At 39.5% G+C, this 26470-nt stretch overlaps 1 protein-coding gene and 1 pseudogene across 3 annotated transcripts in view; one reads left to right on the top strand and one right to left on the bottom strand.

Annotated features, from left to right (window-relative positions):
* FRS2 (fibroblast growth factor receptor substrate 2) overlaps positions 1-26470 on the top strand; it is a 110386-nt gene that overhangs the window by 13418 nt on the left and 70498 nt on the right. The gene's annotated exons all lie outside the window — the stretch shown is intronic.
* LOC102185342 lies at positions 23202-25042 on the bottom strand (annotated as a pseudogene).

The following is a 26470-nucleotide window of genomic DNA, read 5'->3' as shown; positions in this document are numbered from 1 at the left end:
TCCCTTGTCTCCCCCTCACTCAAAAAACTTTAATGTTACATAAGCAAATGCATGTATTTTTTTTTAAACTCTTATTTTGAGGTAGAGCCTTACAGAAAGTTGCAGAAATAGTAGGGCCCTGAATAGTACTTTTCACTCAGTTTCCCCAATATTGACATCTTAGATAATTGTCATACAATAGGAATATGAGGAAATTGATATTGAGACATTACTGTTAACTAGAGTTTCCCATATGTAATGTTAACATTACTGATAACAGAATTTCCCTGATGGCTCAGGAGGTGAAGAATCCACCTGTAATGCAAGGGACACAGAAGACATGGGTTTGATCCTTGGGTTGGGAATATCCCCTGAAGAAGGAAATGGCAACCACTCCAGTATTCTTAGCTGGAGAATCCCATGGACAGAGGAGCCTGGTGGGCTACAAACAGTCCAGTGGGTTGCAAAGAGTCAGATGTGACCGAGCGACTAAGCATAAGTACTGTTAACTAGAACACAGGCCATGTACTGATATTATCTGCGTTTCTTTGTGTGTGTGTCGTTCTGTACAGTTCTCGCCCATCTATCTATTTAACCACTACTGCAGTCACAATACAGAACTGTTCCATTACCACAGAACTCCCTAGTGCGACCTCTTTCTTTGTGTTCACAGCCCATCCCCTCATCCCTTGCTTTGTCATTTTGAGAATGTTGTATGAGTGAAAGTATAGTGTGTAACCTTTTGAGATGCATGCTTTAAAAATATAATTTGTTTTAATTCTCAGTGTAAAATAAACTTTCCTAAAAGGTGATTTGGTGGTAGGAAAAACAGATTTTGAATCTACCTCCCTAATACAGTCATCATTCTGCTTTTTTTAATACCCCATTTTATATGATGTTTTATATCATATTTATAGTGTATGCTCAATTTTGTTTGCTTTTTAAACATTTTTTGGCTGCGCTGTGTAGCATGTGGTATATTAGTTCCCAGGAATGAACCCATGCCCTGTGCAGTGGAAACGTGAAGTCTTAACCACTGGATTGCCAGAGAATTCCCTTGTATGATTTTTTTAAACTTAACATTATTTCTGTGCAATCATCATATATAATTTTTGCTGTTATAAGGAATATTGCAGAAAACACTTAAAAGCATGTATTTTTCTTCATATTTTTAGTCATTTTCTTAGAGCAGATTCCCAAATATGTGATATGGAGCCACAGGATATGAGGGTTTATTAATCCTGAGAATTTGGTCAAATTGCTTTTCAAAAGATGGAGGAGCCTGGTGGGCTGCAGTCCATGGGGTCGCTAAGAGTCGGACACGACTGAGCGACTTCATTTTTACTTTTCACTTTCATGCATTGGTGAAGGAAATGGCAACCAACTCCAGTATTCTTGCCTGGAGAATCCCAGGGATGGGGGAGCCTGGTGGGCTTCCGTTTATGGGGTCACACAGAGTCGGACACGACTGAAGTGACTTAGCAGTGCGGCTTTTCAAAAGGGTGGTATTACTAGTACTGTTTCTCTGTATCTTTGTTAGATTGGATACTAGGGTTAACTTTTACCCCCTAACTTAAGGTGAAAAAGGTACTTCTTTGTTCTAATTTTAGAGTGCATTTCTTTATGTAGCAGTTTTTCTATGAAGAGTACAATTGATTGTAACACCAAAATGCCGTGAACTTTTAAAAATGTGATTTCGGTTTTAAGTAATTTGGAAAAACTTTTTAGTATATGTGCCAGTGTTCAGCAGTTCTGTGCAGGAGGTTGAGTCACCAGCTCCTTCTCTTTACTTTGCCTGTAACCTCTTCGGTTTATAGGTTTGTTACCTACAGAAGGATTACCAGTTTCTGCTTTGCTTCCTCTGGCCTCTACCATGATCTGGCTAGTCTCCTCAGTCTGATCTTTGACCTTTCCCTCTGTCTGTTAACTCTTCACAGAGCACTGCTCCCTCCACTGGCACCGCACCAGCACCTCATTCACTTTACCTGCTTGCTTGTCAGCCTTAGGTGCTGGGTCACGCCGATCCATTAATACATTCCTTGGATTACCATAATATTATCCTTACAGTGTAACCCTGGGAGCGTGCAGTCTCAGGACTACTGGACATCTTCACTTTTTCAGTGGCCACCACAGAAGTTACGTGGTTAATCATGTGTGGAGTATGTAAAATATACCCAAATACAAAAAGAGCAGAATAATGAGGAAATTATGTACCTTTTACTTTTCTCTTTTGAAAGAAAGCATTGCTATATTCTTTGAGTAGTAGTCAGACTATCAGAATACTAAGAAAACCCTTAAAACAGAAGTTTTAAGTAGAGTGTCATTAATGCCAACACTTTGCTTTATTTTAAAGCAGTATTCCTACAAATTTTTGAGGTAGCTACATGTGAAGATCTCATAAGAGTTGTTGAGTAGTAGATTGGACAAGTTGGTTAGCAGGGGATCATAAAAAATGATATATATTTAAAATTTTTAACTCGAATAGACATTCTTTCACCACTTTTTTCTGCGTAGGGTCAGGGTTTTTCTTTATGGATGGATCTTTCATTCGAGTTCTGGATTGTCTTTTTAGAATAATCCATACCCATGAGGCATTTATCTATGAAGTATCCCTTTCTAATAAAACAGAATTTAAAGGCAGTTTTAATGTTTTACATAAAATCCTCTACAGTTTTATGCTTTTTCCACTATTCTTTTAAAGCTGTTTTTACATACATCTAAATCCATAATAACTTCAGAAAATAATTAGCCTTTGAATCTTTTTGAACTTTTCAACATATTTTCAGAGAAACAACCCCTTTCACGCTCATAATCCATCAGTTTACATAATCTTAAATTACATAATTACAATAACAAGTACAGTTGGCTTACGTGAATTTGGGAACAAACAGCTGGCTCTTGTTAAGCATCCAGCTCATTTGGTGAGAATGGAAGGTTGAGGACACAGTGAGAAAGCGGTTGACTCAGAGGACTACCAGGTGCAAGTAGTCGGCCTGTGATGAACATCAGGAAGTGATTTATGGAGGAATTTAAGTTCTTTATTTCTCTAAGTTGATAAAGTAGAGGCCTGTTAAATGAGTTTCTACTGAATTATTATTCTGATTTCTGTTATTTTAAAATAATTTTTATTTATTTTTGGCTGTGTTGGGTCTTCATTGCTTTGTGTGGTCTTTCTCTAGTTGCGATGAGCAGGGGCTACTATTCATTGTGGTGCACAGGCTTCTCATTGTAGTGGCTTCTCTTGTTGCGGAGCACAGGCGCTAGGGCACAAAGGCTTCAGTAGTTGTGACACACAGACTCAATAGTTGTGGCGTACGGGCTTAGTTGTTCTGCAGTAAGTGGGATTTTCCTGGACCAGGGATTGAACCCGTGTCCCCAGCATTAACAGGCGGATTCTTAACCATTGTGCCGCCAGGGAATTCCTTATTTCTGCTTTATAGAGGAAAGTGGTGAGGCTTCAGAAAGTTAAGTAAGATTCCCTAGATCAGGCAGGTAATAAGTGATGGAGCCGTAGGACTAAGGAACAAATTGGAGTTACGAACACACTCTCAGAATGGAAGTCATTCGTATGGAGGGGACTTACTGTACAGTAATAGGTTTATAACACTTTTTCACTCAAATAATACATGAAAAATAAACATAGAAAATAAAGAAAACATTTTAAATTTTACAGTATAGTACCTTGAAAAGTACAGTACAACAGCTGGCATCCAGGGGCCAGCATTGAGGGAACAGGCAAGGAGGTGCTACTGCACTCTGAACAGTATTATACAGGAAAGTACACAAAAGCACAACCGCTTGTAGCGGATGCACACACCTGACCATGTGTGCCAGACACACGAACTAACTTACATGATTGGACGTGTGAACACACATTTGCATCTTTGAAAGCTCACAACGTGAAGGTCTGTACCTAGGGTGCTTACTACGTACTAGGTCTGCATGAAGCTCAAGTGTAGCATGTCCTTTTACCTCCTGCGCAGGTGCTCGATGCTTTTTAGGTTCTTGTTTACCCAGTCATTAAATATCCTTGAGTGCTCTTTGGGTATGTTTGGGGTAGTGTTTTTACAGTTATTCCACATCTTGGGCCCTTCTTTCATTTTTCTCCTTAATGTTTCTTTTGTACTAACTGAAAAATGAAGGTGCATCCCAGGGTGAAAATTAGGCTTATAATTGTTTGTTTTTATCTTATATTGGCTCTGTGTATGTGAGAACAAGACTAAAGTCTTGCAGTGTTGTAACTGCTGAGGTAACTGTGAAATAAGAGAATGTAAAAGGGAAAAATGAAGTGGGAGCAGACATAAACTTTGCTCTTTCTTCTGTTAAATTTCATTCTTAGTTTGGAATCTAAACAATCATCTTTATCCCTATCATTATTTCATGGAGCATCAGTAGAGCCATTAGAATTTAAAGAAAAGGATATATGTATGCATATACATATATAATTAGTGTAAAAAGTTATGTTTCTGACAGTATGTGATAGGCTCTTTAAATCTTAAAAATAACATAAAAAACTTTCAGTTCTACCCTAGGTGTTGCTCAACTCAGGATTGAAAACCATTGATATGAATTTAAATGCTTATTTGTATAGTTGTTAACTTGTAACTTTCATATGATTATAACTAATATTATGATAAGTAGTACTGTTGAGTTGTTTATTAAGTGCCTTGGACACTCTTTAGCTGTAGTAAATAGTTTACTAGTAAATACAAAGTAATACAGAACAAAAATGAAAATTGTCAGTTGATAACATTCTTTTCCACTTTCTTTGTAAATGTCAAAGTATGTAAACTCCACATATTAATTCTAAGGCACTTTTCCCTCCTCCCTTCCTAAGTATAACTCTGTTTTGTGATTTTTTTTTTTTCTTTTTTGGCATTAGCCTCAATGTTTGAATATGGCAAAGGAATATACTGAATTTTTTGATATGCCAGCTAGCATCTTTCACTTACTGAGATAATATATTTTAGAGTTGTAGAAGAATAATTGGTTATGACAACAAACCTTTGGGCTACATTATCGGATTTAAAAATACATGTATTTATTGGTTGTGCGGGGTCTTTGTTGCTGCATGGGTTTTTCTCTGGTTGCAGTAAGCGGGAACTGCTCTCTAGTTGTAGTGTGCAGGCTTCTCTTCTGTTGCACTGCACGGACTTTTCATTGTGGTGGCTTCTCTTGTGGAGCATAGGCTCTAGGGTGCTTGGGCTTCAGTGGTTGCAGCTCAAGGGCTCAGTAGTTGCTGTGCACAGTCTCTGGAGCACAGGCTCAATAGTTGTGGCACATGGGCTTAGTTGCTCTGCTGCATGTGGCGTCCTCCCAGACCAGGGGTCAATCCCGTGTCCCCTGGATCGACAGGTGGACTCTTCACCAGTGAGGTGAAAGTGAAGTCGCCTGGTCGTGTCCAGCTCTCTGCGACCCCATAGATTGTAGCCTACCAGGCTTCTCCCTCCATGGGGTTTTCCAGGCAAGAGTACTAGAGTGGGTTGCCATTTCCTTTTCCAGGGGATCTTTGTGACCCAGGGATCAAACCCAAGTCTCCCGCATTACGGGCAGATGCTTCACTGTCTAAGCCACCAGGGAAGCCCTGATTCTTCTTTTTTTTTTTAAGACAAGTCGTTAAGACTATAAAATTTAAATTGTACATAGTGATATAGTTGTGTGAAGAGATGGTCAAGTCATAAATTCCATAGTGTTGTTAATAAGAGACCCCCTAAATGATATTTTATTAACAAAAAATAAATAATCTTCTTCCTAAATGTTACTGTGTTATGTACTCCCTTTCAACGTTTTTTCCCCTATTTTTCTGGTTTTATAATTGGAGGCCAAGATTGTAATAAAGTTGAATCAGAGGAACCAGATTAGTATTAGTGGCTGTTACATTAATTGTTCTCTTTATCTAGTGGCAAAACCAAAAATCCTATGAAATAACAACATTTTAAAAACAAGGTTGAAAAAGAGTTTGAATTGTGTCTTTCAATTGCTTGAGTTTTAATTACTGATGCAATGCTATGTTCGATATTACTTGGAAATCTGAGATAAAGAGAAAAATTCTGTTAGAAAAATGGTATCTTAAATGTTCTTTTGACATCTGAAACATTGCCCATGACTTTGTCTTCCCCTTCTATTTTTTTTTTAACTCCTTTTTGGATTTTAATGATTTTGGCACTTCTTAGGTTTACAAAATATTTCTGGTGCATGTAGCCATTTGAGATCTAGACCCTAATCAGAAATTTCAACTAGATAGTTTTTTTCCCCCCTTTTGGCAAAGCAGTTTTAGAGCTGATGAATTATACTGCATCCAATTTTATTTCTGTAATAACAGTTGCCTTGGGTAAGATAAATTCTTCACCTATTTCTTTACCTGTTATACTTTGTTTTGATTGATGCAGAGTTGCCATAGTTGTACCCATTCTTACTAAAGAGGAAATGAGCCCTCGACCCTTGTGTATTGACTATTGGTAGCCCCTAGTAGCTAGCCCTTGGGCTTCTCTTGTGGCTCAGCTGGTAAAGAATCTGCCTGCAACTCGGGAGACCTGGCTTCGATCCCTGTGTTGGGAAGATCCCCTGGAGAAGGGAAAGGCTACCCACTCCAGTATTCTGGCCTGGAGATTTCCATGGGCTGTATAGTCCATGGGGTCACAAAGAGTTGGACACAACTGAGTGACTTTCACTTCACTAGCAACTAGCCCAGAGTCTCAGTCCTAATTAACATTGCCTACAGATGGTTCAGAATTGGCAAGGGAGTATGTCAAGGCTGTATATTGTATAGCTTATATAATAAGCTTATTTAACTTATAGGCAGAGTACACCATGTGGAGTGCTGGGATGGATGACTCACGAGCTGGAATCAAGATTGCTGGGAGAAATCAGTAACCTCAGATATGCAGGTGATACCACTCTAATGGCAGAAAATGAAGAGGAACTAAAGAGTCTCTTGATGAGGGTGAAAGAGGAGAGTGGAAAATCTGACTTAAAATTCAGTATTCAAAAAACTAAAGTCATGGCATCCAGTCCCATCCTTTCATGGCAAATAGATGGGAAAAAAAGTGGAAGCAGTGTCAGATTTTATTTTCTTGGGCTCCAAAATCACTGCAAATGTTGACTGCAGCCATGAAATTAAAAAACACTTGCTCCTTGGAAGAAAAGCTATGACAAACCTAGACAGTGAATTAAAAAGCAGAGACATCACTTTGCCAACAAAGGTTTGTTTAGTCAAAGCTTTGGTTTTTACAGTAATCTTTTATGGATATAAGAGTTGGGCCATAAGGAAGGCTGAGCACTGAAGAATTGACGCTTTTGAACTGTGGTGCTGGAGAAGACTCTTGAGAATCCCTTGAACAGTAAGGAGATCAAACCAGTCAATCCTAAAAGAAATCAACCCTGATTATTCATTGGAAGGACTGATGCTGAAACTGAAGCTCCAATACTTTGGCCACCTGATTCAAAGAGCAGACTCATTGGAAAAGACCCTGATGCTGGAAAAGATTGAAGGCAGGAGGCGCAGGGGGTGGCAGAGGATTAGATGGTTAGATAACATCTTTGATTAAACGGACATGAATTTGAGCAAATTCCGGGAGATAGTGAAGGACAAGGGAAGCCTGGTGTGCTACAGTTCATGCGGTTGCAAAGAGTGGGACATAACTTAGCAACTGAACAAAAACGGCAGATGACGAAAGTAAAACTGTTTATGCATCAGAGGATCAGAGAGAATTGTCTAAAGTCTTTAATAAAATTTTAACTCATTTATTTATTTTATTTTTGGCTGTGCTGGGTCTTCGAGGGGCTACTCGCAAGTTGAAGTGTGAAGATTTCTCATCGTGTGGGCTTCTCATTGCGGAGCACGGACTCTAGGCTCATGGGCGTAGTTGCAGCACATTGGCTTAGCTGCCTTGTGATGTGGGGTCTTCCTGGAGCAGGGAGTGAACCCGTGTCCCCTGAGTTGGCAGGTGGATTCTTAATCACTGAACCACCAGAGAGGCTCAACTTACTCATTTTTAATAAAAGGGTAATATATGTACAAGATTTAAAACTTAAAGCTGCAGAAGGGTTTACTGTGAAAGCAGGCCTCATTTCCTACCTTCCTGTCTACTAGGTCCCCGCCCCTGAGGCAACTACTGTTTGTAGCAAGTTTCTTCCTACATTTACAGCCATATCTGCTCTTTTTATTGGTTGCATAGTATTCATTGTCTTGAATATACTGTACATTCCCTTTTTGGTTGACATGTAGCTTCTTTTGCTTTTATAAATAATTCAGCAGAGTATTGTATACATATACCACACCTGTGTAAATAAATCAGTATTTTAAATTTTAGAAGTAAAATTTGTCTGCCAAAAGAAATCTGTGCATTAAAACTTTGATAGGCTTTGCCAAATAATTCTTCATGGTAAATTGATTTCTGAAGTTAGAATATTGGTATTATCGTATCTTCTTTGCAAAAGTATGATCACTAGTTGTTGCTGTGCTCTTTATAACCAGATTTATTTTCTTTCTTTTTATTAATTATCTGATTGTAAGCATAGTAAATAGCCATCATTACTCAACAGAAGAGTCCGAAATGCAGTATTTGGATGCAGTCTCAAAAATGACAGAATGATTTCTGTTCATTTCCAAGGCAAACCATTCAGTGTCACAGTAATCCAAGTCTTCCCTACCCAGTAATGCTGAAGAAGCTGAAATTGAACAGTTCTATGAAGACCTATAAGACCTTCTAGAACTAACACCCAAAAACATGTCCTTTTCGTTCTAGGGGACTGGAATGCAAAAGTAAAGAGTCAGGAAATACCTGGAGTAACAGGCAAATTTGGCGTTGGAGTACAGAATGAAGCAGGGCAAAGGCTAATAAACGTTTTGCCAAGAGAATGCATTGGTCATAGCAAACACCCTCTTCCAACAACATGAGAACACTCTACGCATGGACATCACCAGATGGTCAATACTGAAATCAGATTGATTATATTCTCTGCAGCCAAAGATAGAGAAGTTCTATACAGTCAGCAAAAACAAGACTGGGAACTCCTTGTTCCCAAATTCAGACTGAAATTGAAGAAAGTAGGGAAAACTACTAGACCATTCAGGTATGACCTAAATCAAATCTCTTAAAATTGTACAGTGGAAGTGAGAAATAGATTCAATGGATTAGATCTGATAGAGTGCCTGAAGAACTGTGGATGGAGGTTCATGACGTTTTACAGGAGGCAGGGATCAAGACTATCCCCAAGGAAAAGAAATGCAAAAAGTCAGAATGGTTGTCTGAGGAGGCCTTACAAATAGCTGTGAATGGAAGCGAAGCGAAAGGCAAAGGAGAAGAGGAAAGATATACCCATTTTAATGCAGAGTTCCAAAGAAGAACAAGGAGAGATAAGAAAGCTTTCCTCGGTGATCACTGCAAAGAAATAGAGGAAAACAATAGAATGGGAAAGACTAGAGATCTCTTCAAGAAAATTAGAGATACCAAAGGGACATTTCATGTAAAGATGGGCTTGATAAAGGACGGAAATGGTATGGACCTAACAGAAGCAGAAGATACTAAGAAGAGGTGGCAAGAATACACAGAAGAACTGTACAAAAAAGATCTACGAGACCCAGGTAACCACGATGGAGTGATTACTCACCTAGACCCAGACATCCTGGTATGTGAAGTCAAGTGGGCCTTAGGAAGCATCACTACGAACAAAGCTAGTAGAGGTGATGGAATTCCAGTTGAGCTATTTCAAATCCTAAAAGATGATGCTGTGAAAGTGCTGCACTCAATATGCCAGCAAATCTGGAAAACTCAGCAGTGGCCTCAGGACTGGAAAAGGTCAGTTTTCATTCCAATCCCAAAGAAAGGCAATGCCAAAGAATACTCAAACTACCGCACAATTACACTCATCTCACAGGCTAGTAAAGTAATGCTCAATATTCTCCAAGCCAGACTTCAACAGTATGTGAACTGTGAACTTCACATGTTCAAGCTGGATTTAGAAAAGGCAGAGGAACCAGAGATCAAATTGCCAACATCCACTGGATCATCGAAAAAGCAAAAGAGTTCCAGGAAAATACCTACTTGTGCTTTATTGACTGTGCCAAAGACTTTGTGTGGATCACAACAAACTGTGGAAAATTCTTCAAGAGATGGGAATACCAGACCACCTGACCTGCTTCTTGAGAAATCTGTATGCAGGTCAGGAAGCAACAGTTAGAACTGGACATGGAACAACCAACTGGTTCCAAATAGGGAAAGGAGTATGTCAAGGCTGTATGTTGTCACCCTGCTTATTTAACTTATATGCAGAGTACATCATGAGAAACGCAGGGCTGGATGAAGCACAAGCTGGAATCAAGATTGCCGGGAGAAATATCAATAACCACAGATACGCAGATGACTCTACCCTTATGGCTGAAAGCAAAGAAGAACTAAAGAGCCTCTTGATGAAAGCATAAGAGGAAAGTGAAAAAGTTGGCTTAAAGCTCAGCATTCAGAAAACGAAGATCATGGCATTTGGTCCCATCACTTCGTGGGAAATAGATGGGGAAACAGTGGAAACAGTGACAGACTTTATTTTTGGGGGGCTCTAAAATCACTGCAGATGGTGTCTGCAGCCATGAAATTAAAGGATGCCTGCTCCTTGGAAGAAAAGTTTTGACCAACCTAGACAGCATATTAAAAAAGTAGAGACATTACTTTGGCAACAAAGGTTTGTCTAGTCAAGGCTATGGTTTTTCAAGTAGTCGTGTATGGATGTGAGAGTTGGACTATAAAGAAAGCTGAGCGCGGAAGAATTGAACTGTGCTTTTGAACTGTGGTGTTGGAGAAGACTGTTGAGAGTGCCTTGGTCTGCAAGGAGATTCAACCAGTCCATTGTAAAGGAAATCAGTCCTGAATATTCATTGGAAGGACTGATGCTGAAGCTGAGCCTCCAAAACTTTGGCCACCTGATGCGAAGAGTGACTCATTGGAAAAGACCCTGATGCTGGGAAAGATTGAGGGCGGGAGGAGAAGGGGATGATAGGATGAGACGGTTGGATGGCATCACCGACTCAATGGACATGAGTTTGAGTAAACTCTGGGAGTTGGCGATGGACAGGGAGGCCTGGCCTGCTGCCGTCCATGGGGTCACAAAGAGTCTGACACGTCTGAGCAGCTAACTGAAGCATAGTATTCTTATGTTTCACAAACTGCTAGCTTTCACTTGTTACCTTTGTGAAAAGTGTATTGGTGTAAATTATTAGCAATCACTGACTTTTATATAGGTAGTGTCTATCTTATAAATGAATTGTTTGAAAAAGAGTGGGCTAGAGGCTGGGGGTGGACGAAATGGGGAGTTAAAAAAATAGGGAATGTGGGATGAGGAGCCTCCACATCACCCCCCCCCACCCTCCCGTAAGTCATTAAAATGGGTGTTTAGCTTATTAGGTCTGGCAATAAAAATTGTTTGTAACCTGTTATATCAGAATATACTGCAATCACCCTTTATGACACTGGAGATTCATTCATCCTGTTGCTATCCTCTCAGGGAACTAAGTCTACCCAAAATCTAGGCCTTTGTGAGTTCCATGACCTGGGACAGGAGAGTAGGAATTAGATAGGGTGATGGCTTGGGGAGGAATGAATGAGTTTGGGCTTAGAAAAAAGAGAAATAGCAATAGAATGAGCTTAAGGTGCCGAAGAATTGATGCGTTTGAACTGTGGTGTTGGAGAAGACTCTTGAGAGTCCCTAGGACTGCAAGGAGATCCAACCAGTCCATTCTGAAGGAGATCAGCCCTGGGATTTCTTTGGAAGGAATGATGCTAAAGCTGAAACTCCAGTACTTTGGCCACCTCATGTGAAGAGTTGACTCATTGGAAAAGACTCTGATGCTGGGAGGGATTGGGGGCAGGAGGAGAAGGGGACGACAGAGGATGAGATGGCTGGATGGCATCACTGACTCGAGGGACGTGAGTCTGAGTGAACTCCAGAAGTTGGTGATGGACAGGAAGGCCTGGCGTGCTGCGATTCATGGGGTCTGAAAGAGTCGGACGCAACTGAACTGAACTGAAGGTGCTTTTATTCCTTCCATATGTTTCTACTCTGCAGTACTGGGACAGGGTAAGAGAGGGAGCCAGGAAATTGGATTTTCTTTCCCTTCCTTTCAAGTACTTTCCTCTTTTACTAGTCCCTTTCACAGGATCTTGATACCTGGGTTTCAGGTGCTTTGAGATGAATTACGACTTGAAGGAGATCACCAAGAGGGCTGAGTACGAAAATATCTGTAATTATTAGGAAAACTAGGGATATAAAATGGAAAAGAAGGTTTCCAGTGGTAAGACAGAGAACCATCTTTCTGTCAAGTTTTTATAGTTTGTTCTCTTTTTGAGGGGGGAGTCAACTGAGGGGGGCAGTGTTGAGGGCATTTTTAGCATTGTTTTGGGGGGAGATTCTGGTAACGTCTTGGCTCTATGTGTACTTTTTAAAAGAGTACTCTAACCATTCTTCCCTGAAGTGAAAACATACACTAAGGCTCTGATTTAAAGAGAGAATGTTCTGTGTATTGTATCTCAGTTGGTTTAAAGGTATCTGTGCTGGTCTCACTTGAAGTGGTAGCAATAATTCTCTTCCTGTTTGATCCCATGGTGGAGCAAACCAAAGTTGACTATAGAGCCGTTGTCCTTCAGACATGTCTAAATTTCTCAGTCTATTTATGAGCATCAACAAACACTTTGTGCATACTCCTGCCATGGGTTGAATGGGTCTATTTTCCTTTAATTTAGTTTAAAACTAGTAACGGAATTCCTGAGGTTTTGAGAGGAATAGTGTTGGCAAACTTAGTTTTGAAACTAAAGGCAAATTAAGATACCAAGCAAAACAGAAGGAGACTATTACTTCAGAAAGGGATCTTAAAACTGCTGACATTTGCAAACTCAGTGTCTTATATTTGTATAAACTTTAGGTAGGAACGACTGTTTTTCTAAAATTGTTGGTTTAAAAAAAATTGTTAAATTTGTGCATTTTAAAAGTGCTTCTAACACACTTTGGGTATGCTTGACCTCAGCTTTTCAGCAGCATATTCAGACAGTTGAGCATCATCCTTTTTGGCCTTATTCTGTCTCAGACCATTTAAAATAGTTAAAATGGATTGTGGATGTCAGGAATTTGGTAAACTTCTATTAAAATCTAATGTGTTTTAAGAAATTTCTTAAAGTGACCTTTGAACCTGTGAAAATATACTACCATCATCTGAATTATGAAATTTAGCTGCGTACTGCTAAGGTGACAAATGATATCACTTGTTGTTTTGACGTTTGTTCTTTTAAGTGTATTGTACCATTGCCCTTTGGAAGATACTAGCAGCAGGTACTCTGAAGGATTATGCTAATTAAACACAGGCCTTTCCCTGATTAAATCTGTTTAATTCTAATTTTTCATGCATCTCACTAATACTCATTTGTGACTTCAGCTGTTCATGTGAATTTTACCCAGGTGCTTTTTTTGAGTACCTATTGTTAAATCTCTCCACATATTTTGTTTTGTTGTTAGATATCTCTTACTATTTAAAAACTTCTTCATGACATGAGTTATGTTTTTTTATATTCTTTGGTAATTTTCCACTGTGCAATGCAATGACTGCTTTATTATGTTGGGTAGATAACTTAGAGCTTATTTGCCCATTTGGTCATTTAACAGATGTTTACTCAGTGCTTACTTTGTTGTAGAGGCTGAGTATACCAGCTCCAATAAAGTAAGAACTCTGGGGTCCATTGGCTTGCAGAGAGTTGGACACGACTAAGCGACTGAACTGAACTGAACTGCCTTCAAGTTGCTTAGACTTTGATTGGAGATTCAGAGAATAAATCAGTTACAGTACCATGTGTCATTCATATTTTGAAGTAATCTTTGAGAGGTCCAGGGCTGTATCTCTGATAGAGAAGATTTTTGTACTCACTCTGAAGAATGGAAACTAAACATTTGTAAATTGTCTAAAGGTCCCTAAATCTTTTTTTTTTTAAAAGATCCCTAAATCCTTCAACATGAGCGTGTTATCCATTTTATACATGAGGAAAGAAGTTACATAATTTGCTAAAAGTCATTTAGGTGATAAATTATAAAGGTGGGATTCTAATTTAGCCTTCTTCCTTTTATACCAAGATTTCTTAACTTTAGCACTATTAACATTTTGGGCCAGCTTAATCTTTGTTGTGGGAAATTCTGCTATGCACTGTAGGATGTTTAGCAGTATTCCTGGCTGAGCTCCAGGGCAGGAGTCTAAGTAAAGAAAGGAGGCACCAGGAGCGCAAAATTTAAGGCATCACTTACTCTCAGGATCTTTTAAGTGCTAACCCAACTTTCAATCCTCACAACATCTGAGAAAGTTCTCCCACACCAGCCTGTTGATTTTAGGTCTTCATTCAGTATTGCCTGGTAACAGTATGAGGACTAAATCCCCTAGGCATTTAGGTGTTTCTTGGGAGCTGAAGAGCAGTAATGAGCAGGGGCTTTTTGCCTAATTTGTCTCTCTTCTCAGTATATAAACTCTTTGGCAAAAGTGACTGTTAAGAAATGGCATTCATAAATGCTAAGTAAATACCTTCCATGTGGTACAGAGCTTAGAATCTTTAGGTGATACCTTACAAAACAAGGATATCAGTTGCATTGAAGTAGTGAAAACTTAGAGCAGAAATGGTACATTGAATGTCCTCAGTCTTAATTTGTCCCGGTGGTCTAAAACTTAACTGCTGGTATTGATCAGCTGGACTGTAGCTTGCATGCTAAACACAGTCTAGGTAGTTCTCTAGAATGGAGTCTTTAAAAAATGAAGTATGTGATACAAACTTGAATTTCAGGAGTACTGAGCAATAGTGCCTAACAATTATTAATAATATGCTAGGTTTGGAGTCTTAAGTAGTTAAACTTATATTTAACTTTCTGATAAAGCATTACTATTTGACCTGTGATAATATAATTTTTTTCTTTTTGTATTGGTAGGATTGGGGCTAGGTTACAGAAGTCCCTAAAAAGCTGGTAGAGTAGACAGCTCTTGCGATTATAGGCAGTAGAGATCCATTAAAAATTGTCTTTCATTTCTAGACCCAAATTTAAAGGGTTTATGTGGTTAGTTCAGGCTCACTTGGATAATTCCTCCTCATAAGTTAACTTTCTTAAAGTTAACCTAATCATGGGAGTGAAGTCCCATTATATTTTCAGCCCCAAGGATTATACAGGCTGGTACACTAGGGAGCAGGGGTGTTGGGCCTTAGTTTTCTGCCTGTACAGGCAGTCCCCATTGTGTGGCTGACAGGAAGTGAAGAAGTTGCCTCTGTTGTGTCAATCCTCCTCAGTACATTTATCAGTGGTCTACAAATCGTGAGCTTTTGCAGCAATGGTAATAGATTTCCCTTTGGGCTCCGAAGAGGAGTTTGGGCAGAAGTAGCTAGCAGGAAGTGGCCAAGTGGTGGAGCAGTGTCTGTATTTGCCCCTTCAGTGCTAGGAGTGATATGGGTAATGGTGGTTCACATGTGTTATATCAGTGAGCAATGTATCCCGTAAGTTCTTATTTATATTTTAAAATACACAGATCTCTGTTACATCTAAACAAGAATACCACTTGAAAGACTTGTAGTGGAACATAAAAGTTCTTATTAGACATGGAACTATGTTTCTGCTAATAACTCGACATTTTGAGGACAGATAGCATCCCATTTCCAATTTGAGATTGGGTACAAAAATATCCCTAGGGCTGAGAATAGGCATAGTAAATTGCACCAACAAAAACCTTTTGTGGATTTATAGTGAAGGAAAAGTCTTCATTGAGTGTGCATGGAAAAATGTGATATAAGCTCTTCATGCTTTAGTACAGTGGATGGGACCTCATATTTATAGTAATTGCTCTATATGATTAATTTTCAATGCAGATTCCAAAAATGTTTTTGCACATGAGTTACTTTTTTTTTTTTCCTGTTATTTTCATCTTTGGTTAGTTAGAATCCTCTTCCCCCTTCTGTTCCAGTAGTGTTTCATCAGTTTTTTTCTCTTATTTTTATCTTCATATTTACTTGGATTCGAGTTTTTACTTTAACCTTAAATTTTCTCCTAGTGCTTTAATAAAATTTTGAGATAGTAAAGTTATCTTCAGATGTCTTTTATTTTCACTTTAGCACTGTTTGAGTTGGCTTTTAAGACATACTTATTTTGCATAAATTTATCTTTAGGGAGAAGAGTCATTTCTGGCATTAACACTTCTAGGAATTGTTTCAGAATTTAGTTTATTGTCTTAGTGTTAATAAGAATTCCAGAAGTCTTATTTTTTTGTTCCGTATCTCCAAAGAATATGTTTGATTTTGTCCTTTTACTTGAGTTCTGTAACATTTGATTTGATCCCAGACATTTCAAGATACTATAATTAACTTTTAGTTTTCTTTCTAGTTTATCCAGTAATTTGGAATAACACTTCAAATACAATTATGATGATCAGTTGGGAAAGTACTGATATGTATTATTCAGTGGAAATAACTTTAATAAGACATTAATACTGTCTATTAAATATATTTAAGGAGGAGTTGTTAATTTAGTCTTTCAGTCATGTCTGACTCTCTGTGACCCCATGGACTGTAGCCTGCCAGACTCCTGTTCATGGGATTTCCCAGGCAGGAAAACTGGAGTAGATTTCTCCCCAGGATCTTCCTGACACAGGGATCAAACCTGCGTCTCCTCTGCATTGTAGACAGATTGTTTTGCTTGGTAAAAGTTAGCACTGCTTTCGGCTCTTAGATGAAACTTTGTGGTGGAAGCAGTAAAACGCTGTATGTGCTGTGCTGTGCTTAGTGGCTCAGTCGTGTCCGACTCTTTGTGGCCCCGTGGGCTATAGCCCACCAGGCTCCTCTGTCCATGGGGATTCTCCAGGCGAGAATACTGGAGTGGGTTGTCATGCACTCCTCCAGGGCATCTCCCCAACCCAGGGATTGAACCCAGGTCTCCCACATTGCAGGCAGATTCTTTACCATCTGAGCCACCAGGGAAGCCCAGAATTTGTATAATTTAATTTTTGGTAAGTTACAGAAATTTGTATAGCCTTTTTTACAGTTACTAGTGAAATGTGACTAAAATTAAGTGGTGTCTAATCCTATTAGAATATATCATTTTGTTGGTCAGATATTTAATTAGCATGATCTGTAGTCATTGAAGTAGATTAGTAACAATACATAAAAGACCATGTTCTCTGTATGAACTGATAACATTTCCAGAGTATTAAAAATAATAAATTCGTGAATGGCTAATGAGGTACTTTTAGTGAGTGTTATTATTCATTATTGATTTTCTGAATATTACTGATAAAACACTGATCCCAGTTTGTGTTTTGCTCTTGATATCCACGACAATTATTTCCTTGGTGATAGGTTCTTATATGAGCCTATTAGATGTTAATATAAGATATAATCAGTAAGATGTGTGCTAAAGATCATATAATATATCCAAAGTGAAAGTGAAAGTGAAGTTGCTCAGTCATGTCCAACCCTTTGCAACCCCATGGATTGTAGCCTGCCAGGCTCCTCTTTCCATGGGATTTTCCAGGCAGTAGTCCTGGAGTGGATTGCCATTTCCTTCTCCAGGGGATCTTCCCAACCCAGGGATGGAACCTGGGTCTCCCACATTGTAGACAGACGCTTTACCATCTGAGCCACCCTAGCCAAAGGTAAGTAGAAATAGTAATCCATTGAACACATCCACAAATACATGGCTGTTTAGTGGAGGTGTTTGAGAGCATGGGTATTATCAAAGAGTCTGCTAGGCTGGACATGGCAGGGTGAGTTGCTAAGGGAAAGAACTCACTCACTAAGAAATGTTAAGTGGCAGAGCTGGGCTTATGTCCCTTCCACTTCAGGTACGTTGCCTTCGTATTGTGCCACAGCTGCCTTAGAGGGCTGAAGGTTGTTTGGCTCTTTTGTGCCTCCGTTTAGAACTCCTTTTCCCTACTCCTCTCAGTCACACATGAAGACACAGGTAAAAATATTGAAAGAAAACTTAGTTATACCCTTCTGTATCCTGAACAGATACTCAGTTAATTCAGTAGTGCATCCCCACGGAAGGGGGTGGGACCTGGCTGTTGCTCAGGGTTTTTAGGTAGGAGTGTAATGGAAGAGTGTGGAACTCTTTTGCCTTTAGATGTTGGAAAAGAGAAAGAAGTGAGAGAGAATGTAAGGGGTCATGATTCTCAGGTGCTTGACCAATGCGTGTTTTTCAGTTTGTGATGAATATTAATTCAGGTTTGGGTACATGGATAACCATTTAAATTAATATGATATTATCAACTTAAGGAAAATTTTAGTTTAGGTGTGCGTGCTTAGTCATTTCAGTCGTGTCCGACTCTCTGCGACCCCATGGACCACGGCCTGCCAGGCTCCTCTGTCCATGGGATTCTCCAGGCAAGAGTACTGGAGTGGGTTGCCATTTCCTTCTCCAGTGATAAAGTATGAAGTGAGTGAAATGAATTCGCTCAGTCATGTCTGACTCTTTGCGACCCCATGGACTGTAGCCTACCAGGCTCCTCCGTCCATGGGATTTTCCAGGCAAGAGTACTGGAGTGGGTTGCCATTTCCTTCTCCATAGTTAGGTGTAAAAAGTAATATTAACTATGATTCCTGAGAAACCTTGTAAGTTTGAAACTAATAACTGTATGGCATAGTAACTGGTACATTTCATGATTGTGTTTATTTTCTAGTGTTTCATTTATATTTATTATTTTCTTTGATTTTCGGTCTCTAGGTAGCTGTCAGTGTACAATCAAAATAATTTAGATAAACAGTGAAGAAGTTCTGTTTATGGGACTGTGACCGCAGCTCTGAAGTTTGTTACTTGGGGAGTACCCTCTCCTTGTCTTCCCATTAGAGTGGCCTGTGGGCTAGAGGAATAGTAACATACCAATTTACTGGAAAGGCCACCATTCTAGTTGTTAAAGTTTTGTGGTCTTAACTGAGATCCATTTGGCTCTTGTGTATTACAGCATACTTACTTTAAGATGGGCTTCTTCTTTTTTTTTTTTTTTTCAGTAGCATTCTAATGTTTTTGGTTATAAGAAATTGAGGTTGGTGATGCAGTCAGTCCAGTGTAAAATACTTAACACATAAAATAGTGTGTAGTATTGTAATGGATACATGTAGGGCTGGGAGTCAGAAAATCTCATATAGTTTTGTCGTTTAAACTTGTTTTGTCAGTCTCTTCCTGTGGAAATGAGATTATAACAATTTCATTTTCCCTCCAGTAATGCTGCTGCTGCTGCTGCTGCTGCTAAGTCGCTTCAGTCATGTCCGACTCTGTGTGACCCCATAGATGGCAGCCCACCACGCTCCCCTGTCCCTGGGATTCTCCAGGCAAGAACACTGGAGTGGGTTGCTATTTCCTTCTCCAACTCCAATAATGCGTTGAGGCTAATCAAAATAATGCGAACATTTATTGAGATACAACATGTATGGTTGTTAAGATTTTTCTTTTTTATTTGTGGGTAATTTTCCCTCTGTTTACTACTTCATTTATTTTCCCTCTTCTGGGCCAATTCTCTTTTAGATTACTTTTTTGATTTTTGCATACATTTGCCTCTGGTATTTCATAAGAAAAATTTTAAGTATATGGTAACATTGAGAGAGAGAGCAAGAGAGACAGAGATGTTGACCTTTCTCGTTTATTTTTTCAAATGCTTCTCTACTTCTTTGAGACCAGTTCAGTGCCTACTTTTATTGTCAGGGCGACTGTTATCTTCCTTTTTCTTTAAATTTACCCTTTTATTTTGTAGTTTAGTAGGCAGTCATTTAGTTTTTTGTCTTGTTCATGAGTCGTTTTCCTGTCTTGGTCTTGGCACCTCTGCCACACACACTTCTTACTCCCTTCTGCACTGCTGAATCCCAGATTCCTTGAGTGAAGGAGTCTTGTCTTATGGGCATTTCTCTCTGTCATGCTCTCTGACATGTGAGTATGATAATGCTTGAGGTTTTCTTTGGTTGCTCTTTTTATTTCTTGTTTGAATATATGGATGCACAGTATAAACAGTATAACACATATGATTTTAATGCTCTTAAACCTTTGTGATAGTTTTTTAAGTATTTGTAAATTTGTCAGGTAGCTGACACATGAAGTTGAGCAACTATAGCTATAGATGAGCACAGTCCATTCAGTTCAGTTCAGTCGCTCATTCATGTCTGACTCTTTGTGACCGCATGGACTGCAGCACTCCAGGCCTCTGTCCATCACCAACTCTTGGAGCTTGCTCTGACTCATGTCCATCGAGTCGGTAGTGCCATCCAACCATCTCATTCTCTCTTGTCCCCTTCAGTTCAGTCATATCCGACTCTTTGCGACCTCTGAATCGCAGCACGCCAGGCCTCCCTGTCCATCACCATCTCCCAGAGTTCACTCAAACTCATGTCCATCGAGTCGGTGATGCCATCCAGCCATCTCATCCTCTGTCGTCCCCTTCTCCTCCTGCCCCCAATCCCTCCCAGCATCAGAGTCTTTTCCAGTGAGTCAACTCTTCGCATGAGGTGGCCAAAATACTGGAGTTTCAGCTTCAGCATCATTCCTGCCAAAGAAATCCCAGGGCTGATCTCCTTTAGAATGGACTGGTGGGATCTCCTTGCAGTCCAAGGGACTCTCAAGAGTCTTCTCCAACACCACAGTTCAAAAGCATCAATTCTTCGGCACTCAGCTTTCTTCACAGTCCAACTCTCACATCCATACATGACCGCAGGAAAAACCGTAGCCTTGACTAGACAGACCTTTGTTGGCAAAGTAATGTCTCTGCTTTTGAATATGCTATCTAGGTTGGTCATAACTTTCCTTCATACTGCTGAAAAGAAAACCAGGTCTCATAGTTTTTATCTTTATATGAAAAGAACTTTACTAATTAAAAAAAAATTCAGTAGGTTCTGATGTAGTTGCTCATGGTTTTAATCTTGCGCTTTGAAGTATTTTCTTTTTCTGGAATGAAGTTCTTGTTTCAACTGTGTAGAAGGAATATGTTAATTAGATTATATTTAGTTGGTGAATTTGTGCCCACAAGAATGTGACTTTTAAAAAGCTGCAAGTTGTACAGTTCTTGTAGATAAGATTGTTTCCTGTTTTCTTTTGCATATTTAGTACTGTTATATATTTTTCCATGAGTAGCCTTTCAGTTTGTCTATTTGTATCATTTGACACTTGGACTTTATTTAAATTCAGCTCTACCATCACTGGTGCTTCCAAATGTTAGTCATTCGAAATGTCAAGATTTGGATTTGATCCAAGATTTACAAATAATATAAGCCTTTATATAAATATACCCAAATATATATTCTTAGGGGGAAATGAATAAATAAAATACTGTGTTTATAGAGTGGTTTTAAACAGTTAGGCTTTAGAATTGCTACATGCCCAGAGTATTTCTCCAGTGAATTGCATACTGTACCAGCTCATGAATTGTGCTATAAGAAAGGTGTTTTTTTAAAAAGTAACAAGCAGATTTAATAAATTAAATTATACATTTTGTTTAAAAATGTACAAGGCACATTTTGTTTAATCCGAGATTTTAAAGTATCCAGGAAATTCTATTTACACATATATAGACCTCAGACAGCAGTGAGGTCAGAAGATGCAGGAAGGGCGGCAGAGCCTCGTACTGCTGCTCTCTGAATGCTGAGAACACAAGTCAGATACATTCAACTTAAAAACAGTGCTGAGAGGTCACTGGGAAAAATCTCTGAAGAGAAAAGTCCACAAAAAAGGGCACATAAACACAAGGGGAAGGTCAGGGTAGTTCATACAACCACTTTGTTCTTAGGACAACTGTGGAGGTGCCTTGTTTGCCAGATTTCCGTTCATAGTTCACAAGGTATTGGCCTACAAGGTACTTGTCATTTTAAATATGTTCATAAAGGCACATAAGGGCTTCCCAGTGGGCTCAGTGGTAAAGAATCCGCCTGCCAGTAAAGGAGCTACAGGAGATGCGGGTTTGATCCCTGGGTTGGGAAGATTGCCTGGAGGAAGAAATGGCAACCCACTCTGGTATTCTTGCCTGGAGAATCCCATGGACAGAGGAGCCTGGTGGGCTACAGTTCATAGGGTTTTAAAGAATTGGGCATAACGGAGCAACTGAGCATGCACATGCACAAAGGGACTTAAACTGGCAGATCTGGAAGGACAAGATTCCTATCAATGCCATGACCATCAGTAAAAATGGGTAAATTTGCCTGTAGACCAAGTTTTGCATTTCTGCAGTAACACCTAGTAAAGGAACAATGCCAGATACAAGGTACACATAGGGAAAGCAAGAACATAGAGATCACTGGCACTGACAGTTATAGTGAAGGTCAAAATTCTGGATGCCATTTGCCTAAGCCAGCTCAATCGCAATTTTCAAGTACCATCAAGGACTCATCAATATTATAGCTGCAGTGATTTTGGTATGCAGGATTCCAAGTGCCTGGTCCTGTGGTGGGAAAAAACGAGTTTGAGCCAAGGGAAGCCTTGGGTGAACAGCAATAACCAACTCAAACAGGAGCCCCAGAATTAGGACAACTCCAGCCAGCAGCACTGCAGCTATCAAAGTCCACAGGACTCTACCCTATACCCTTCTCAAGGTCACTGCATCCGTGTGGCATCTATGCTGCCAGCACCATCACAGCCCTTATGGTTAGCTAGGAAATGTAGAAATCATAAGCAGCTATGCAGAGCTCATGGATTTGGCAGTCCCTGTCCAAAATGACATTAACTGATGCCTAGCAAATACTGGTAGAGTCAGGCAGATGAGGCTGGTGATCAGTAAGGTTATTGCATATGAATACAATCAACAAAAATATCCAAGTGGAAAAATCGAAGGCCTATGCAAGGCTGAAAGCCAGCAGACCCAGCCTGCTGAATGGTGGGCTGCACGCACACCTTCCCCAACCACAGTGGCAGTGTTGCTACCTCAGACACCCTGGTTATTGTTCACTGGTTGGTTTGCACAGTTCTCATTTTCTTCCTGGTTCCAACAAATAGGAATGAAGATCCAGCAAGCTTCCCACAGTAAGAGTCTCTGCTTACACTGTCCCCTTCAGCCATAGCTGCATCCATCCCTGTTCAACTAATGCTGGTAAGGCGGCCTGAAGCAGAAGCAGCTCATGGGACATTACACTCACTGAGCATCACTGTAGAGCATGACACTGTGTGGACAAAAAATCAGGCAATAGACTAAGTATAGTATATATAGTATATAGTATATCAGGCAATAGACTAAATAGGTAGCGAAAGCACCAGGCAGACATGGACCCAAAGGCAGTGACTGACAAAATAAATTTTGGAAGATACGTATATAGAGTCAAGTGAATCATTTCTTATACTGGATTAAAATCTAGATCGTTCAGATTCTTAAGAAACCAAAATACACCAGGTTGAAGTACCCATCTCAGCCACAGAATGAAGGAGGCAAACCAGAAAACAGACACCTCTCCCACTAGTTAATGCAAAAACATGAGCTTTCAGAGTCGCATCAGACATTTCCAGGGAACAGATACCCAGTCCCCAGCCACAGATGATGAGAGGAACACTCTTTTCTGCCACCTTAACACCACCATAGCTAACTCCCAGCAAGCGAGGAGACCTATGAAATTTAACAAGTGTTGCCAGCCATGATAAAGTATCAGTTTTATTAATAAAAGTATATACCCAGTTATGGTTGTATCAGGCCTTCAAAATGAGATGCTTGGATGTGTTCTTCAAATCCCAAACTAACAATGGAGAAATGACCAGTGTGGTCAGGGCAGAATGCATAAACAGGACTGTACTGTGTATTTAAAGACACCACCCAGATGACATGTTCTAGAAACACTAATGATTCCTCTGCTCGTAGCATTCTTTCCCATGTAAAAACTCTTTGTAGCTCAGTCCCGTTTTAAAGCATTTCAGTTCATGTGGCATCAGGTATGTCTTCCCCACCTATGTTGTATTCCTCCTTGTTCTCCTCCTCTCATCAGCTGGTCATCCTGGCATCAGGATTTTCCCCCACCACTTTTTTCTTGCCTGATGGGCTAGCATGCTGGTCAGGGGCAGCATTTTCAGCACCATTTCCTTCTACTGGAGCCTTATTTTGGTGATGCCCAGCAGCATTGAAAGACAGCAGCAAGTAGCATGGCTGACCTCAATATGACTGAAAATTCTAAGAATTATAGAAAGCTAACCCAGTAGTTTGAAAAAAAAAAAAAAAGGTGTATAGACAATATAGACCATTTTAGATCTTTTTAATAACATCATTACAATTTTGTTTTGCCTCTCTAAACTTTTATTTTAAAATTAGAATGATATTTGTACATATATAGTTTTAAAAATTCAAGGCTTATAAAAGTAGCAGGGCATCATCTCTCCTCATCTCACATCCAGTTCCTGGCCTTTAGGGGCAGTCGATTTCAGTTCTTTCAGCTAGTCTGTTGTGCCTTTATTTTTCCAAGTCAGTTCTGCTTTTTGTTGGCTTTTTATTTTAGACAGTAACTACTCACTTCCTTCTAAGAAAAATGAGGGTTAGTCATCTTAATCTCTGCTGCCTGCAAACGTTTATACATATTTCTCCTTCTCTATTCTTCCTTTTATACGATATCAGGTTGGGGGGGGTTAAATTCTTTATTTAGTATTTAAATTTTTATGACTTTGCAAATTTTTTGCAGCTGTCACAAGATTCACTATGATCGTATTTCTTTTCTTATCCAACTTAATGTTTTCTCAAATAATTATGAGTTTGAAATTTTATATACTTTGTGTCTATTAATTCATTTGCAATTCTCTAACAAATATAAACTATAATATGGTTGGATACATCAGATAATCAGATAATCTGTTATTTCCTTTTTCTTCTTGGAGACAACCTGCTTATGTAGAATGCAGACTTTCAAATAATTCTGTTTTTCAGTAATTGTTTTGTCTAGCTTTCAGTTTTGGCCTATGTTCCAAAGATCAGAGTCTGTGGTCCACCCTCTCCAGCAGTGGTGAGAAGATCAGTTTTGGGGTGAGGCCACTGAAATGAACTTTCAACCAGTCATCTAGTTTTTGGCCGCACCCTGCATTTTTGTCTTCATCATGATTTCAATACCTGAATCTCTCCAGCATGAGTCATCTTGCTGCTGCTTTTTTTTAAAAAATTGTAGTAATATGGTAAAATATACATAACAAAATTTACCATTTAAGTGTATAGTTCTGTGGCATTAAGTGTATTCACCTTACTGTGTAATCGTTACCACTGTCCCTCAATCTCTAGAGCTTTTATATCATCCCTAACTGGAACTCAGTACCTATTAACCCGGAAATGCTCATTACCGCCCCCCCCCCACCCCCCCCGCCCAAACCCCTAGCCCCTGGTGACCATTATTAAGCTTTTTGTGTTTATCAGCTTGATGACTTCTTCCTTTCAGGTTTAGGCTTCACCTTTTTTGGTCTAGTTAGTTTAGTTGCCTCTCCCCAACTGCCGCATTTCTAGCATCCAGAATATTGTTGACTTCTCTTATTTTATATTGTGTCCTTCCCCATTCTCATATCCTTATGGATTTTATATTTCTAAAATGTCCTTTAACTTTTTAAGATGAGGTTTCAGGAAGGAGTCAAAGCCAGTCATGCTTAACTGAAGGTCTGCTCCCCCCACCCCAATTCCTTATTATTAGTTTTAAAATTCAGGTTTTTCTAAAATTAGGAATTTAAATACAAGTCTGTTAAAGGCAGTTTTGTAGTTATGTTGGCTGTAAAATTAAGCTTGATAGATAGGCTCCTCCTTATTGCTGGTTCCCATAGTGTTGACAGGGGTTTGATCACTTGTACCTATTGCAACCCCATACTCTCCTCCAGCCAACATAAGATGGTTCTTTTGTGCTGAGACAGGTTCTCTGCTACTGCAGCAGTTTTCATAGCAGTGAGAACCTGACCCTTCTGTGGGGAGTGATTTTGGGAGACAGACTATTACCTACAAATTCCCTTAGAAGTCTGTTACTCAAAGTGTATTTGAGGTATTTCCTTCTCTCTACAACTTCTCTGAATGCCCTAGGCAGAACTAATTACTCCTGCTATGCCCTGACACTTGTGAATAATTCTATTGTAATCTAACTAGGTTAGATATGTCTAACTAGAAATCTACCTTACAGTGATCTTTCTCCAACTTTTTAGTCCTAGTATTTCTCAAGGTTTGGAGAATGTTCCCACATTTTGATACAATTTTTGATCTATAATAACTCTTTACCTAATGAATAAATAATTCATTTGGATTGGTTGAATTTCCTGTTTTCTGGAAAGCATACTACTAGCATCGTGCCCTGTACCACCAGTGTTCACGGAAAGCTATTCAGTGCTTTTTGCTTGACATTGAGAGTCAATTTTGTGTAGTGATTAGAAGTGTGGCCAGAATTTGTTGTTCAGTTGCTCAGTCGTGTCCGACTAGGCGACCCTATGTACTGCTGCATGCCAGGCTTCCCTGTCCTTGACTATCTTCTGGAGCTTGCTCAAACTCATGTCCATTCAGTCAGTGATGCCATTCAACCATCTCATCCTCTGTTGTCCC

Source organism: Capra hircus, chromosome 5 (genome assembly GCF_001704415.2).
Source record: "Capra hircus breed San Clemente chromosome 5, ASM170441v1, whole genome shotgun sequence".
Lineage (NCBI taxonomy): Eukaryota > Metazoa > Chordata > Mammalia > Artiodactyla > Bovidae > Capra > Capra hircus.
This window is presented reverse-complemented; position numbering and strand designations above follow the sequence as displayed.